The following is an 18,319-nucleotide window of genomic DNA, read 5'->3' as shown; positions in this document are numbered from 1 at the left end:
GCAGTGAAACTATTCTGTATGATACTGTAATGATGGATACATGTCATTATACATTTGTCAAACCCCACAGAACATATAACACAAAGAGTGAACCCTAATGGAGACTATGGACTTCAGTTAATAATATTGTAGCAACACTGGCTCATCAATTACAGCAAGCGTACCCCCTAAGATAAGACGTTAGTAACAGGGAAAACCGTGGGGTAGGGGAAGGAGAGTATGTAGGAACTCTGTATTTTCCGATCAATTTTTCTAAAACTTTCACCAAAAAAATCATCTATTAATTAAATACATATGTATTTAATTTAAATATCTATATCAATTGATCAATAGACAGCTGGATCAATAGATCTAGACCTGAGAGATTACACGATTCACCCGAGGCCAGACAGCTAACCATGGAGAAGAGAGGATTTGAAACCAGGGCTGCCAACTCTAAAGCCTAGTCTTTCCACGGCCCCAGCCCTAGATGGAGGGTCCGTCTGCCCACGCTTCTACTGCCTTCCGTGTCTATGACAGCTGTAGCATGTGTCACTGAAAACTGCACCTTCAAGGGCCAAGTTCAATATTTTGGTTGGCACCAGGGCAGCAGGGGCATGGAGTGCGACCAAGAACTCTGGGCAGGAAAAAGGACCCCCCCCATATACAGTGGGTGCAGGGCTGGGGGAGACGGAGACCTGACCTCCTCCGGCAGCCTTCCCGGGGCCCAGGGAAGAGGGCAGGGAGCACATGTGGAGGTGGAACCACACCCTCCCCCCACCCCCACCCCCCGGGCCCGTCTCCTTGGCCATGGCCGCCCTCACTGCGCCTCAACCCCAGCCCAGACCCGGGGCTGGAGGGCTGAGGCTGAGCTCAGCCACCAGCAGGCTGGGTGACCTCCACAAGCCTCTGGTCTCAGCTTTCCCGTCTGTATCATGGGACGGTGTGAACAACATCGGATGATCTCCAAGGGCCTTTTCGGCGCTCAGCTTCTAAAAACCCTTTATCCACCTGCTCTCTCCCCATCCTCGGGAGATAAGCAGAGGTGGGATTGCTCAAGGAGGATGGAAGGACAAATCCCACAGTGCTTGCCTGGTCTGGCGGGGAAGAGCCCCCTCCATTCCCAGGACCAATGGTTGGAAGTCAGGAGCCCGCCGCCGACTGGAGAGCAGTCAAGACGAGGTTGAAAGCCGCAGGAAGGCCTGTGATGAGGTTAGAGGCCTGGTCATCCTGAGCCCCAGGCCAGGGCTCTGCCCCTGTCCAGGTGCCTCTACCATCTTTGACAGGGACTAAGGTATAGGTAGTCACGGCCTGGATAACTCACAGTGATGACCCCAAACTTGACTTAGAGTGAAACCCAAGGAGTAAAAGGCACAGGATTGTGGGGACTCCTTCCCACAGTGCTCAGGGAACATGGCCTTGGAGCAAGACCAGGGCTCCCTGTGGTCCTTCCTTGCTGCATGCCCATCCCCTGTTCCCAATGCAGGTGTGCCTGTGAAACCACCTCAGCTCTGGGCTCCTCTGTCCACCTTGAGGCCGGAAAACTCCTGCTCACCTCAGCACAGCAGCTCCTCCTCCAGGAACCCAGCCCTGCCTGGGTCAGGGTCTCTCCTGGACCCAAACTCCTGTGCTTCCTCTAGCCGCGCTGCAGGGCGGCTTCCTGGAGAGCGTGGATGTCAACAGAACTCAGAAATAAGGGAGGATTTGTAGCACAAGGGGGAGAGAGAAGGGGCCTCTAGGTAAGCGGACAGCACAGGGAAAGCGTGGTGGCAGGGGGGTGAGCAGGGCCTCTCACAGGGCCGAGGGCTCCGGCAGCAAGTTAAGCCCTGTGTGGGTTCCATCTGGTTGTGACGGGGGTGTCTCCTCCAACAGTAGCCTCCCAGCCCGCTGGGGACCCAGGGGCAGCAGGGCACCCCCGGGCAGCTTGCCAGCTGGGCTGTTTCTCCAAATAATCGACCAAACTCAAATCCACAAAACAAATCCCTGGCCCCAGAGCTGGGGCTGGAGATGCGGGGACAGAGCTGATTCTGGGACCTCCCGCTCCCAGACCATCCGATCCCAGGCCCCACCCTACTGCTCTCCAGCACAGCCTCCGGGGCTTAGCTTTTGAGGAACGCTCCAAGAGTCACTACATTCCCCGCTGCACGGGCCTCATCAGATGGCTTAAACCGAGAGATGTGGGCTGCTACATCTCACTGTGTGGCCCTGAGCAAGTCACTCCACTTCTCTGGGCCTCAGAGAAAGCCCTAGATTCTAATGAAATCAGCAGAGAAGATAGGCAGATGTAGGGAGGAAGGAAGTCTGTCACTGAGGCAGCTGCCGGTGGGGAGAGGCTGGGGGAGGAGGTGCCCCGAAGGAGGCCTGGTGGGCCAGTGGCCCCGTCATGGCCACTCATTCTTTGGGGGAAAAGCTACTCAGTGGTTTAGGCTGGCGCTCAACAGGAGCTGTCAAAGAATCAATCATGCCATAATTACGGTCACTGTTAATCTCTTTCCACCGTGGTGCCAGGGCCTCCTGTTTACCCAACACTTCTGTCCCAGAAGACTTCTGATTGCTCTCCCTCTGGGGAAATTCCCAGCAGGCTTGCTTCACCCCAGTTGTGGGTCCCCTTCTGTCCCTCCGGGCTGCCCTCCTGTAGGGAGCACTTCCTGCTTCTCCTTCGGGAAGGGCTGGCTTCCTCGGAACCGTGGCCTCTGGTATTATCTGTTCCATACCCAGTTTACTCATTCAGTGTATGTTTGAGAAGCCTCTGCTATGTGCCAGGCACTGCTGGGACCTGAGAGAGCTTCACCGAGAATCCGATGTGGCCCCTCCTTTCAAGGAGACAGTCTCATCGCAGCAACAGCAGCTACAATTATAACCACACTCACAGCGCTTTGCAGTGTACAAGGAGCCTCCACAAACATCGTCTCCTTGAAGTGTGGCCCCAACTCCACGGGTAAGTACCGGATCCCCATTTTATGGATGAGGAGGTTGAGGCTGGTGGAGGGCAGGACAGGTTTGCTGAGCTGCACCCTTGGTTAAGGCCCTTGGGGGACAGACGTGCATGTTTGGGGCCATAGGCTGAACGGGGATCAGGCTCAGGACCCTGCCCAGGGCCCTTGGGTTCTCTTGGCACAGAGAGGACCTCTCTTTGGATCTCTCTTTCCCCAGGTCAGGGCTATGAGCTTGGGCTGAGCACTCACCAGGAACAGCCTGCACACTCTCTAAACCAGAGTCTTAGAATCACCTCCCCCAGGGCTCTTACAATCATGGAATCCTGGCACAATCCAACAGGGATCTTAGAACTAACCCTGGATTTCAGAATATGAAAGTCATCAAGTGTCAGCACCAGGAAAGATCTGGAGCTATTCCATCCAGCCTCCCCTCCCTGCAGAAATCCTCTGCACAGCCGCTAGTGGTGGTTCCCCGGCAGAGTGGCCTGCATGGGCTTGCCTACGCCTCTTGACAGGCCCCTCCCTCCCCGGAGGGCCGAGCGGTTCCCTCTTTAAACGGGGACAGAAGGAAGGCCCCGCTAAGAGGAGTGGCCTGCTCCCAGCCCCCCTCCGCCCACCAGCACAGACAGGTTCTCCCTGGAGTGAGCAAAGGGCCAGGCCAGGGGCCTGGTCAGGGGAGAGACTTTCACCATCCTCTCACCCCTGGTGGACGCCCCAGCCCCTCCCAGGCACCCAGTGATTCAGTCACAGGAACCCGGCTGGCTTTTTCCGATGCCTCTCCCTGGGTCTCTGGAAGGAGGGGGCCCTGAAGGGGAGGAGGAGAGGAGGAAGCTGAGTCCAGCAGAGACACGCACTTAGCAAACTCGCCTCTGCCCAGTTTTTAGCCCCTGAGGGAACGGACAGCAATGATTTATGTTATTTATTTATGTAAAAGAGCAGAGTTGTTATACAAACAGGCTTCCCAGGCAGGCCCTGGGGATGGGAGGAGAAGCAGGTCCTGCCATTTTAGGAATCTCTCTGCTTCCTTCCCCTCACACCTACCTGTCTAGCCTCACCTGCCCCCCCTCACGCGGCTCCAAGCACATGGCACCTCCCAGCCTCCCCCCTCCCGCGTATCTTTGCTCATGCTGGGCCCTCTGCCACGAGAGCCCTCCCCCCACCCCCCAATCCAAATCCCAACCATCTTAACAAATGCACCCTGGACAAAGCTTGGTCTGATCCCCCCGCAGAAGCCCACTGCTTCTTCCCTTTGTGCTCGAATCACCAGGCAGAGCTCTTGAGACATGATCATAGGCCTCTGTGCACAGTAATTATCTGCTTCCGTGGCTGCCTTGCCCACCAGGCTGGGAGCTTCCCCAGGCGGAGACTTCAGATCCATTTGGCCCAGCTTTTCTGAAGAGCCACAGTATCTGTGACCCTGCAGGTGATAGGGACACGCGATACCCCAGGCCCCGTCCCTGCTAGAGGAATCACTGGACGGGGACCTGTGTTCCTGCCCTGGGCCAGCACCAAGGAGGCGCCCATTTATATGTCAGTCAGAAAAGCTGGTTAAATGTGCAAAGGAAGGAAAGAAAGAACCCATCAGAGCCTCTTAAACCACCCAATTGCAGGGCCATTTCGGAGCCTGTTCCCAACTCTGCCTCTGAATAATTATTAGCCTTTTCCCTATTTACAGGAAAAATTTAATTACTAAAAAAACTCTCAAGTATTTTCTCCCACAATTTTTTGAAACCTCTGATATCTGTTCCAGGTCTAGTACAAGATGACCTCAGATTTAGCACAGAATACTGACTTTCTCACTGCCACTTGCATCTCTCTTCATCACAGTGCTCTGTGACGAGCAGCAGCCCTGCCGCTCAGGCAAGTCTGAGAACCTGGGGCCTAAGCTTCTCTTCCCCTCTTTCAGATTTCCAGGTTTCCTTTCTAAAAACTGACCTTGCCTGAATGCTGAGGAAGAAAGTCCCAGGGGTTGGCTGGTCCAGTAAACCTTGAAGGTTCATGCTCAGTCCATGATTCAAGGCCTCTAATTCCACCATTTACCATTCATTCCTTTGGCTGAAGCATCACTTACTCTGGGATTCTCTCTTAAAATACAAATCTCCCCTGGAAATGGGAGCCCATTGAACCTCCAAACTGAAGTTCAAGGAAACTTAGTTTAATGCCTGGCTCTAGAGAGGCAGTAAATCATAGGGGTTAGGAATGTGCACCCAGAGCCAGCCTGCCAAGTTTGAAACCTAGTTCTACCACTTACTAACTGAGCAGGTTCCTTAATGCCTCTAGACCTCAGTCTCCTTATCTATAAAGTGGGGATAATAATAGCACCAACCTCATGGGCTGTTGTGAGGATTGAATGAGCTAATATGTGTGAGGTGCTTTAGATAAGTACCGAGTCCACTGGAGAAAGCAAGAGACAACTCTACTCAGAGTTTCTGTTTTTGTTTTTGTTTTTTTCTTGCTTGTAAAATGGAAAAACAATCCTTGTTTCCTCTGCCTTTTCCCATGAACTGTAGAGTACAGCTCCCGTGAGAGAGCGAACATCATTCTAGAACCCAGTGGGCTGCTCTCTGCAGCTTCCCTCTAACTCCTTTCCCCCCACCTCCTTCCTTGCTTTTTCCTTTACCTGGAAGAAGGCACCAGTGGCTGTGAGCCAGGCTCCTGGGGGGTCCTGTCCACAGAGGTGGTGATGTCACGTCAGTGGGAGAGCTGAGGGGACAAACCCAGTCAGATTACACATCAGTCCATCCTGCCTTCTCCCCTCCCACCCGGCCCTGAGTGAGCCCCCGCCCTGTGCCCACCCCGCGCTTGGTATGGGGACCAGGGATGGGTCACATCTAGTCCCTGCCCTGGGGAAGCCGCCAAGCCGGTGGGAGAGCCAAGGAGACGTACGTGATCCAGTCGTGTGCTGTGAGACCCCACACAAGCACCTCCACACATGCTGCCCCCAAACCAGCCCCAAACCCAAACCCAGCACAACCTGCTGCCTGAACCACTCCTGCCCCACCAGGACCCACAGAAACATGATCCAAGGCCCAGCCATCCTGGGGTGAAACCTGGGGCTATGCCTGGCTCCTGGGAGGCAGAGGCCCGTTCGTGCTGACCAGGGACCTGCTTCTTTGGAGGCAGACGCCAAACCAGCTATTCTAAAGCAGCCGCTGAGGGAGGGCTGGGTGGGCTGGAGGAGGGACCTGGGGCACCGCAATTATGTGGCTGACTTCTGACTCATGCCCCGCCTCCCCCATCACCAGCTCCTACAGCTGGCAGGGCAGCCCTCCTGCCCAGGAACTGGGAGGAGAGATGGTACTGACAGGCCTTGGGGAGAAGGGGAGAGGGGGAGAGGGAAGGGGGTGCTGGGTCAGCACTGCAGGCTTCAGAGGATGTTGCCACATTGCCCACTAGGGGACAATGAGGCTGGCAGGGCCTATGTCACCCAGAGAGTCAGAGTCAGAGCCAGGGTGGGACCCAGGGCAGGGGTGGGTGGCTCAGGCCTGGTGTCCAGCCCAATCCCATTCCGACATGAGAACTTTCTCCAATCTGATCGGACCCTGGAGCCACATAGCAGCAAGAAATACAAACAAGACTCAGCCTTGGATGGGAGGGGGACAGAGGTGGACGCACAGAAGCTTGGAAATGACATCCAGCTACTGAGAGATGGGCTCCGGGGGCACCCCCAGCCCTGCCTCCCTCCACTTCCAGTCCCCAGGTTTCTCGCAGAGCCCTGAATGCACCGCACTTTACAGTTGATGAAACACTTATTTTCTTCATCTCCCACAACGATCCTAAGGCCTAAGTGACAGAGGGAATATAAATAGAGCAGGGCTTCTCAAACAAATCACCTAGAGATCTTGTTAAAAGGCAATTCAACTCAGTAGGTCTAGGCTGGGGTCTGAGATTCTACATTTTTTTACAAGCTACTGGGTGATACCTTGCTGCAGGTCCAGGGACCACAGTTTGAGTAGCAAGAACATAGTTGTTAACGGCATGGACACTGGGGTCAAACTGCCTAAGTTAGGATCTTGGCTCTTACTGTGTGACCTTGGGCAAGTTCCTTAACCTCTCTGTGCCTCAATCTCCTTATGTATAAAACAATAATCATAATAATAAAACCTACCCCATAGGGTTGAAGTGAGAATTAAATTATGTAAAATGCTTAAAGTGATGACGATTATTTCAAATTTTTAAATGGCGGCTCTGAGAGATGGACACACTCAGCAAGATGGCAGAGCCAGAATTCAAACACAAACCTCTTAATGGAAATCCTGCAATAACAACTTGCCACACGTCACAGCCAGCAAGCCCTCCACCATTAGACAGACATGGATACTGAAGCCCGGAGAGCGGCTGGGAACTGACAAGGTCACCAGAAAGTTGGTGTCGGAAATTCAAGTCCATGACCCCTGGCCTACTGATCTTTCCATCACACCTCACTGCCCTGCAAGGAAGAAAAAGCATCACAAGTTCCCCCTGAGGGGGACCCAGCTCTGCTGTCGGCCCCCACCTGGGCAGCAGCTACCCTGGAAACCAGATGTGTGTGGGAGTGGCTGGATGTAGACGCTGCCCTCATGCCCGCCGTGGCCCCAATTCCCCTGCACTCTCAGAGCCCTGCCTGCCAGGCTGGGGGAGAACAGTCTAGCATCCTCCTTCCATGGCCCAGCTCCTACAGCCAGTCTGTGGCACTGCTCCGTCTCAGGGTCACGCAGCCTCGGTACCAGGCAGGGCGGGATGCGGCCGGGGCCCGTCTCCATCCCCACCTTGGCTTCCCAGCATGGGGCCAGTGGGAGCCTATGAGTCACTTGAAGGAAGTGCTTGGCCCCAAACAGGAAGTGGCTCTTCAGGCAGAACCCCTGACCCCCACGCCCAGGAGCTCCCCAGGGCAGGTGCCTTGGTGACAGAGGCTGGTGAAGGAAGGGAAGCTGATTGGGACATAGCGACACCTATTCAGATTTTACCTGAAACTCAAAAGCAACACCCATCGTCTGCATTGTGAAACCGGGCCGGAGGGCTCTCTGCTGTATGATCTTATGTACATCAATGCCCCTCTCTGAGCCTCAATTCCCTCATCTGTAGGATCACGGGGCTGCACTACAAGAATGCTACAGCCTGGCATTCTACAATGAAATAAAGGATTGGAGGACGTGAATATAGGTTTTAAATAAATGAACAAAAGCATATGTGAAAGAGATGAATGAGTGTATGCCGATACCTAGATTTAAGCTCCAGCTCTAGCGTAAGCACCGTCATTTATCTCTCGTTAGCTGCAGGATAGACATCTACCTCATGGGCAAGAAGACATCCCCTGAATCACCCTTAGGTGCAGGGAAGAAGGGCTACTGTCCTGAGCCCCACACATCACAAACACACGCTCACAAATAAATATATTACAGAACATACAGGAGCTTCTCTCACACAACATCCATGGGACCCACAAGCCTAATCTGCTCCCCTAACACAGCTCAGGCCCCTGAGAAACTCTTCGTTTCTTGGGTTTGAAGAACAAAAGGTGATTGTGTCCAGATGAAGTTCTGAGGGTTGCACAGTGGCTGACAGGGGCGAGGGTGGGGTGGGGGGTGGGAAAGGGAGGGAAACAGGATGCTACTGGGGGGGGAGGGGAGGGATGGAGGAAGGGCACTAAGTGGCAAGAATGTTTAGCAGGGCAGACAAATTAAACTTGTCAAATCCTTTCGGAGAGCAACAACTTCTTACATAACAAAGTATCCGCTTCCCAGTAATGTTGAGCATCTTTTTTTTTTTTTTTTTTGGCTTTTCTCCCTGTTCCAATTTGTGGTTCTAAAAGTACTCATGAATTAGTGTGGTATTCACAATAAATGCACATGGCAGCTGAGGAACATCTTACAGTATTTAACAATTCATATTACTTGGATTAATGTAACATGAAATGAGATACTAATTCTTTTTTTTTTTTTTTTTTTTTTTTATTTTTTGGCTACATTGGGTCTTAGTTGCTGTGCGTGGGCTTTCTCTAGTTGTGGCGACCGGGGCTACTCTTTGTTGCGGTGCCTGGGCTTCTCATTGCAGTGGCTTCTCTTGTTGTGGAGCACAGGCTCTAGGCGTGCCAGCTTCAGTAGCTGTGGCACGCAGGCTCAGTAGCTGTGGCTCGTGGGCTCTGGAGCGCAGGCTCAGTGGTTGTGGTACACGGGCTTAGTTGCTCTGTGGCATGTGGGATCTTCCCGGACCAGGGCTCGAACCTGTGTCCCCTGCATTGGCAGGCAGATTCTTAACCACTGCACCACCAGGGAAGTCCCATGAAATGTGGTACTAATTCTTTACACTGGCAACTAGATGGACATTAATCACAACTATGAATAGTTTAATTTTTATAAAATCTTCAAAAATTTGAATTACTATAACTATTTTAAAATTGGATATTCATTAATTATGATGTCTATAGTTTTAATTTCCTAGATAATTTCAAGGAATAAAAACAACTTTTGAAAATATAAATTTTCCTTTCTTTACATTCAGTTTACATTTTTGATGGAAATATATTCAAATTCTATACACTCTAAATACAACTGCATTTTATTTTTGATCCTTTAGATTATTACCATCCATACACAATTTTCAAATGATGTGAAAAATCTTGATTATAACAATTATAGTGATCTTGCTAAAATGAAGACAATAAAATATATTTTATGAAATATGTCTTATTACTCATCCAAATGCCACCAGCCCACCAACAAAACACCCAGATGTGTAATAATAATTAAATTGTCTTCCTTGATATTTTTGTCCCTTTCAGTTATATAAAACCATAACTTTACAAGGTGGAAAAATGAAACTATCTTATTTAATACTTTCTTGGTTTGTTTTGTAACCTTCCAATATCTGACAAACATATACTGCATGGGCCTCTGTTTGTATTTTTGTCCTGGGCCCTGCAAATTTTGGGCCATGCCTGTCTGCCGACTCCCTGCCCACCAGCTCCCTTTGGTGGGGCCCAGGCCACCCGCGCTGGTCGCCTCTCCTCGCTAAGGATCAGCTGGGTGTCGAGCCAGCCCTGTGTTCCTGAGTCTGCCTTTTAGAAAGTGCTCCTCACATGAAAAGTCCTCATGCTTAGATGTGGGACTTATTTCCAGAGCTGATTCGAATATCCTTCAAGGGCAGTGGCCATGACTTGACTGCCATCTCCCACAGACCTGGTGCTCCTTAAAGTCCCTTACATTCCAGCACCATCAGCAAAGGGACCCGGATGGGAGGGCCCAGCAGCCTGTGGTCCACCGGGCTGGTAGCCCCCATTGGCTCAGGCTGAGCGAATGGCCCATGGCCCCCACAACTGGTTTTCTCCTCCTCTGCACCCTCACTCCGTCCACCTCTACCCATGACCCCCTCCTGCCCCCTTACTCTGGGCCTACCGGTCACAGTGACCCCCTTTGGGCTAAAGCCACCAGAATGCACCCTCAGCCCCATGACATCTGGGCTGACAAATCTCCACATTCTGGACTTCCCTGGTGGCACAGTGGTTATGAATCTGCCTGCCAGTGCAGGGGACATGGGTTCAAGCCCTGGTCCGGGAAGATCCTACATGCCGTGGAGCAACTAAGCCCGTGCGCCACAACTACTGAGCCTGTGCTCTAGAGCCCATGAGCCACAACTGCTGAGCCCACGTGCCGTAACTGCTGAGTCCACGCACTGCAACTACTGAAGCCCACACACAACGAAGAGTAGCCCCCGCTCACCACAACTAGAGAAAGCCCGCGCACAGCAACGAAGACCCAAAGCAGCCAAAAATAAACAAATAAATTTATATATAAAAAAAAAAATCTCCACATTCCCTGCCTGCCACCTTCCCAGCCTCTTTCACAAAGAGCTTCCAGAACCTGGGTTCTGGAAGGGGTCAGGGTAGAGGTGTTGGAGACTGAGAGCCGGGAGACCTGGGTTCTGGGTGTGGCCTGGCCACTGAAAGGCAGGCCGGTGTCATCTCTAGGCTCAGGGTCTTCACTTGTCAGATGGGGATGCTGCAACCGGCCCAGAATGCCTCATGGGATGAACAGGATAACCCAGTGGGCAGGACCTGATGGGGCTTTGGAAACTGTAAAGTACTGAACCATGTGATGGAGGCTCACCGCATCTCTTGTGTTTCCTACTCGGCCTGGCCCATGTGGAGTCCATCTACTAAGACACCCGTCCACCATTTAAGGAGGGCTGGCCACAGCCTTGTACGAGGCTGACATTCCCTGTCTGTCCTCTCACTTACCCCTCTCAGCCTCCCACTACAGTACATTCTACAGATGCCAAAGCGGAGGCTCAAGGGAGTTTGGGTCCCATGCTCAAGGGCACAACTAAGCAAGTGGCAGAGCCAGGATTCATACTTTGTCTGACTCCCAAGCCAGGCTAGACAACATAAATCCAATCACCAACACACATTTCCTGAGCTCTCCGGTGTGCCAGGGGAGGCCTGAGGCTGGGTGGACAGACCTGCTGGAGGAGCCCACAGTCTACAGTACAGACAGACACGCGGAGAGGGCGTGTGAACAAAGGAGGCATCCTGCCTGGGGAAGGGTGCAGGAGGGCCTTGGTGGTGGATCAAAGCCACCTCCCAGCCTAGCCCAGGCAGCAACAGATACCCAGGAGTGAGCAAACCTGTTTCCCCTGCACCCACCACCTGGCCAGCCCCTCATGCCTGCTCCTGGGCAGAGCAGGGCCCTAGACATTTCAGACCACCTCCTCCTCTGGGGCCCCTACCTCATGTCCACCTTCACCCCTAGGGTCTACAGATTCCCCAGGCTTCAGGAGGGTGCAGCCTTGCAGCAGACTCGACATTAAGCCTGGTGAAAGAAGGATCCTGCCCATCTGAGCATGCAACCCCTTACCCAGTAGGTGAGCAGAGAAGCTAATGACTAAACAGTAGTGACTGACCACTCTGGTACCCGGCTCAGTTCATCCTGACTGCAGGGAGGTTAGCTCAGGTTCTGAATCAGACTGAGGCTGGTGGGGACCAGAGCAGAGCTGGTAAAGAGTAAGGCGCTCAGATAAGCAGTCACAGGCGGGTGGGGGTAATGGGTCCTGACCCTCTCACCTCCACCCTTTCACTATGTGAACAGAAGCAAATCACTCTACCTCTCTGGGTACGAGTCAAGCTGGGATTAACACCACATTGAAATCATCTGATTTTAGGTGGGAGCATATAAAACTTCGGTCAGAAACACGGGTCACGGAGGCTCAGAGAAGGCAGGTGACTTGACCAAGGTTACAAAGCAGGTGACAGAGTCTGGACTAGAACCCAGGCCTGTCATGCTCTGCGGGGCTAGACTCCCAGAGGTCAGGGTGGAGAGGCCAGATTAGGGTGACATCCCTTGCGATAACACAGGTGCAGGAGAGGGGTTGGGACAAGTTCCATCAGGGCCGACCCAGGCTGACATCACCAGTTAAAGTCATCATAGTCAGAGTCGTGGAAGCACAACTTCTGTTTATTTGTTCCTGGGACACGCTGACCAACACGAGCTCCATGAGCGATGCCTGAGCACGTTCTATGGAAAAAGCCCCGTAGAGCTGAGCCTGCACTCCACAACTACTGAAGCCCGTGTGCCTAGAGCCCGTGCTCCGCAACGAGAGAAGCCACCACAATGAGAAGCCCGGCACCGCAACGAAGAGTAGCCCCCGCTCGCCGCAACTAGAGAAAGCCCGCGCGCAGCAACGAAGACCCAACGCAGCCCAAAATAAATAAATAAATAAATTTATTTATTTATTTATTTATTTATTAAAAAAAAAGAAAGAAAGAAAAAGCTCAGTAGACACAGTGGGGCGGGGTGGGCTGGGAAGAAAAGCCAAATTCAATTCAGGTGGGGGATAGGCCCCTGGGCCTCAGTTTCCTCCGTGGCGCTCAGTGTTTCCATGGCCCTGTGCCACCTCCTGACCGTCACTAATCCTCGCTAGGCAGTGCAGGCAGGGCTGGGGGGGCGGGGTGGCACAGAGGCAGACTTCTCTGGAAGGGGCTATATCAGGGCATCAGACCAGCTCTGGCACGGCTGGATCAACTGCCTGACGTCAAGTAGTCAGGAAGAACCCTGGGGGCTGGGGCCAGTTCCGCTGGCTGGGGAGCTCTGAGGGATTCTGCCTCTGGGAGCTGAGAGACAGTGACAGCGCCTGGGGCTGGGGGAACAATGGGGGCTCAGGGCAGCTCTCAGAAGGTCCTGTCTGCTGCTGCCTACACGATCCTGGGGCACCCATTCTGCACCCCCTTTCTAACAGGTGGGCAGAGCTGACACTTAATCGGTGCTTCCTCTGAGCCGGGTTCCGCCTGGAGAACTCTGCCTCTGTTGTCTCCACCCACGTCCCCTGGGACCCCCCTCTCCGTTCTGAGTCATTCCAGGTTGCACTGTCCCTTCCAAAAGCCGAGAACTGCAGGGGCGTGTGGGTGAGCTGCCGTCAGGCTGCCTGAATCCCTTCGCCTGTGGGCATGGCTCTTGCCCAGGGCCCCTTTACCAGGGACCCCCTGGGCGAGGTCTAAGTGCTGCAGCACCCTTGCCCCTGGCAGCCAGCTCTGGGGACTGAGCCAAGTATCCCCTCCGAGGGGCTTGGCTTGAAGTCACACTCTTGCTTCTCCTTCTCTTTCTGGTTCTACTTTCCCTATCCCCTTAGCAGTTTTCTTCCCCCTGGAAAACTTCTTAGTAAGTCACTCTCACACGAATCCTTATTTCAGGGTCTGCTTCTAGATCCCCCAACCTCAGACAGTTATGAGGTAAGTGCCATTAGTTTTCCCATTTCAGAGATGAGGAAACTGAGGCTCAGAGACTCAAAGTTGTCAAAGACCCCCACGTGGCAGGCATCAGAACACAGGCTTGAATTGAGGTCAGCCCCGTACAAAGCCTGAGCACTGACCCCTCTTGTCCACCACCAGTATCATCTGAGCCTGTTTACATCTCAAATGCCATCCCCTCCCGGCCATCTGAGCTAATCTTTCTTTTTCTTTCTTTTTTTTTTTTAATTGGAAGGAAAGCAGGAGAATCTGTAGATGATCCAAGGGGGATGACTAAGTCCTCAGATTCCTCTCGTTGGCTCAGATCCTGTTTTGGTCAATCCTTGTGAATCAGGGTGGGTCTGACATTCTGGGAATGCAGGGAGACTTCAAACCAACTTCACGAAAACAAGTTGTAAAAACACTGGCCGCCACTCAAAGCGGCCTGCTGATGAGCTTGGCTCCACGGAACAGGGTTGAACAAGTTCACCAGAAGGGAACACACAGCAGGAAAGACTTAGGCTAGACCCAGAGGAAGAACTTCCCAGTAATTGGGAGCTGGCCCAGAGCATGGTCATGGCCTCTTTGGGAGCAGGTGAATTGATGTCCTGACCTTCCCAGGCTTTACTGGTTTGAAGCATCTATGAAGTCACCTTGGTGAGCACTGAAGACAAAACCACAGGAGGCCAACTCCGCCAGCCCTGAGCTTCAACCACTGACCTGGAACCTGGTTTATGAGGATGCTCTGAGTTTGTGGGGTTTCTGCCTCCTAGGAGGTCAAAAGTGGGGGCCCCCGATCCTCACACCCACACCCAGTGTGGCTGGAGGCCCTGGAGCTGGCAGAACTCAGGGTGGCACGGAGGGCTGCCACCTGGCCACCTCCTCTGCCCCTGCTCTCTGCAGCCAACCCTCCGGGGTGCAGAGGACCACAGCAGGTGTTTATAGGTGCGCATCTCCAGATCCTCCTCCTTCTGCAATAAACAGGCGGAGTCTCACCCAGTTCATTCCCCTCCACCCCTTTCCAGCTAGCACTCCCTTCGTCCCTTCCTTCTCATCCAAACTTCTGAAAGACCTGTCGACACCCACGCCCCCACTTCCTCCCTCCCACCTGTTTCTAAATCCACCGCCCTCTGCTCCCACCAAGTTCAACTATGCCCTCCACGTGAGGAAGCCGCCTGGACGGTTCAGTCCTCCCTGACACATTGGCCCTCGCCCTCCTTCTGGAAACATCCTCCTTCCCTGGCTTCTAGGACACCAGTCGCTCCGGTTTCTCTCCTCCCCCTCCGGCTGCCCCCCTGCGCCTTAGCTGGCTTCCCTCTCTGCCCGGCCCAGCCCCTCCCTCCTGCCCTGCCCTGCACACTCTTCTAGGGCGATACCACCACTCCCGTGGCTTCAGACACCCCGTCCCTGCCCGGACCAAGCGCAAGGCCCAAGTATCCAATGGCCCTCTGATCATCCCCCCGACAGGGACCTCACACCCACAGTGGCCAAATGGGAACTCGTCACATGCCCCTGAACCTGCTCCTCCCCCTTGCTCCCAACTCAAGGCGCCTCCATCCTCGCAGTCTTCCAGGCCTGGAAGACCAGACTTACCCTCCCTACCTCCCCGCTCCTCACACCCCCAAATCCCACCCGATACCAAGCCCTGCTCTGCTCTCCCCGCCCTGGTCCCCTCACCTCCCACCAAACGTCCCTCACGTCCCTCACGTCCCTCTGCTCAGGCTCCTCTTGCAGGAAGCCCTCCTTGACTCTCCTGGCAGACTCAAGCCAGCCTTCTTCTGTTTCCGTGTGCCCTGTACAGCCCTAGTTCAGCAGCCACGCTGGTGACTGGCTGCACATGTGATGGCCACAGGCTGCTTCCAGAAGTGCAGGGCCAGGGCCTGGTCTGACTCTGGGTCCCGGCACCCAGGCCGAGCTCAGCGCAGAGGGGCCCCAGGAGAGGTTTCCCAAATCTGGGAATTGTCTTTCTGCTGAATTTGCCCCATTAGTGAGGTCTGGATCTCCCCACAGCCCACAGGCTCCCTGGGGCAAGGGCTATCTCTTTGTTCTGCTAAAACACATGAGCACTTAGTCCCCTTTTAGAGGCATTCTAACCTGTCTGCCTTTACAAGATGTCGCACAGGGCCTGCAAATGCGTATATGTAGACATACAAAAATACACCAAGCGCACATTCCCAGACAGACCCGGGCAAATACTCATGCTTACTCGGTGCAAGCACATGGGCTCATGGAGTACATGCAGATGTGCAGACAGGCCCACACAGACACAGCTTCCTGGAAGTAGCACGCCTCCTTCGGGGCACCAGCCTCCCTGGGCATCATGGGCTCCAGGAGTCAAGGTTGGCTTGGCCAGGGCTGGATCTCATGGATGCAGTGCAAGGGTCTGGGGAATGCCGGACCCCGGAGGACCTCTATCTGCCTCAGCCCTTCCTCCCCTCTGTTTCCACAAACTCTTCCTCCAGGAAGCCCTCCCTCATCACGCCCTTCCTCTCAGCGCTAGGGGAGGAGGCTGCCCGCACGGGGGATGCTCCCTGGATCCCACCCCCATCTTTCCCTTGGACCCCTTCTCATATATTATACAAGGGAAGGGCTGCACCAGCCCAGTCACAGCTCAGAGCTTTTAGGATCAAGATCCCCCCTCCTTTCCCAGCCCTAGTCCTGCCCTGCCTCCAAATCACAGCTCAAATGTCCCTTCCGAGTAACCCTTGGCAATTCCCTTTCCAGGTTCGGCACCAGCATCAGAGAGCTAACAAGTCAGCACTCGTGGGTTCATCTGATCCTCAGGACGACCCTGCTGGGGTCGGTGTTCTCACGCTCCTTTTACAGATGAGAAAACTGTGGCTCAGAGAGACAAGGTGACTTTCCCAGGGCTACACAACTGCTAAGACTTTCTTTTCTTTCCTTGAAATCATATTCCCAGCCATGACCTCTCTCAGGAGGGAGCAGTGGCCTTAGAGGGGGGCTGGGAGCGGTGGGCGGAGGGCCTGGCGGGGAGGAGTCCTGAGCACCACCACACGTGGCTGCAGCCACACGAAGGGCCCCGAGGCGGGCTCCTTAATTAACTTGCTGCAGGACGTGGAGTAAGTCACTGGGCCTCAGTTTACCCACCTGTGATGTGAGGGGGGGCTGGATACCATAACCCTTGGGGTCAGTTCCATCTGGACCCTGCAAGGTTGCAGAGGAGGAGGGCTGTTGGAAGGGGAGACCACGAGGGGTGCAGGGGCTCTTCTCCACATGGGGTGGGGACAGAGGAGGTGGCCATTGGGTGTTCTCTGGCCCTGCCGGCTGCCCCAGGGCTGGCTGCCAAGGCAGTCACCGCCCCCCCAGAGGGTGGTAACCATCTACCTCCCTCTGCAGGAGAGCTAATCAAAGCAGAGAAAAAATGGCAAAGTATCCGATATACTGGCAGGGGTGGGAAAGCAAGCCAGGGGGATGCGCGCAGCACATGCAAAGCTGAGGCAAACGCCCCAGGCGAACACCTGGGTATGAGCCCCATCATTCCTGTCCTCTCTCCCACCCCTGCCCCAGCCCTGCTGATGCCACCTCAGAAGTGGCTCCTCCAGTAGGGCACTCCAGCCCCGCATACTTCAGCCAAGGGCTCCCTGGGACCTATAGGAGCAAACATACCCCATATACAAAGCTGTTCTCAACTAGGCCTCAATTCACCTTCCTGGCCTCCCACACAGGGGAGCCCCAGCCAACTGGAGCTAAGTCCCTGCCTCAGGGACTCCACTCTCCAGCTCCAAACCTTCACACAGTTGGTTCCCTCTGTGTGGAATGTTGACCTCCTATAGATCCCTCAGTACCCAAATGGGAAATGCTGCTGGTTAATGAACTGACTTCTATAGTGGGAATCAGGTCCTAAAGTCAGCACACCACAAGTAAATTGCATACGGTCAAAATCACCCTTGACTATATATAGCTATCATTTATTTACAATGCCTAGGCATTGTTCTAGATATTTCCTGTGTTTTGATTCATCTAACTCTTACAACTCCGGCAGATTGTATTTCCAAAGACATCTGCAGCAATATCTCCCATCCCACACGCTCTCCTTATAACTCTGTCCCTCTTGCCATGGAGAGGTGGGGTCTATGTTATCACCCCCCGCACTTGAATCTGGGAGGGCTTGGGACTAATGGCTAAAGTGACACTACGAGACTTCCAAGGCCAGGTCATCAAATGTGATGCATACTGTGGGGAAGCGCAGATGAGCTCGCAGAGAGAAACAAAGCCCTGAGACCACGTGAGTAACCATGAGCCAGAACTGCTCAGCTGAGCCCATCTTAAATCCTGACCTATAGAAACCATGGGGTTAAAGTGATTGTTCTTGCATAAAGTCACTAAGTTTCGGGGTGTTTTGTTATGTAACAGCAGTAACCGGAACATCATTATCCCACTGTTAAAGAAGAAGAATCTGAGCCACAGAGAGGTTAAGCAACTTGCCCAAGGTCACAGAGCTGGTAACCAGCAGAACCAGGATTTGAGCCAAGGCAGTTTAGCCCCAGAGTCCACACTATTCACTGCCATGCCATACTAAATGCCTCTAAGGTCTGACTGGTCTCCAGGCCCACAGCAGGCCTCAGGGAGTGGTTGCTGAATAAACGACCAGGGAAGGGATAAGCAAAGGAACAGCTGAATGAGTGTGAACGAAAGCAGAGTGAGCTCCCAGGTGCAAGGCAAGGACCTTAGATGAGCCCGAACTATG

At 53.6% G+C, this 18,319-nt stretch overlaps 1 protein-coding gene across 9 annotated transcripts in view; it reads right to left on the bottom strand.

Moving 5' to 3' along the window:
* GDPD5 (glycerophosphodiester phosphodiesterase domain containing 5) overlaps positions 1-18,319 on the bottom strand; it is an 89,921-nt gene that overhangs the window by 49,206 nt on the left and 22,396 nt on the right. For 7 of the 9 annotated variants that reach the window (XM_082477841.1, XM_082477834.1, XM_082477833.1 and 4 more), the window contains one exon: positions 5,536-5,618. The exons of 1 other annotated variant lie outside the window; for it this stretch is intronic. The gene's annotated coding sequence lies outside the window, so the exon portion shown is untranslated. Of the gene's footprint in view, positions 1-5,535; positions 5,619-5,965; positions 6,060-18,319 lie in introns of those variants that run through there. One more of the 9 variants, XM_082477835.1, reaches the window with a different exon arrangement.

This window comes from Balaenoptera physalus (genome assembly GCF_965194825.1).
Source record: "Balaenoptera physalus genome assembly, chromosome: 10".
NCBI lineage: Eukaryota > Metazoa > Chordata > Mammalia > Artiodactyla > Balaenopteridae > Balaenoptera > Balaenoptera physalus.
Note: the sequence above shows the minus strand (reverse complement) of the source record. Positions and strands in the feature narration are given on the sequence as shown.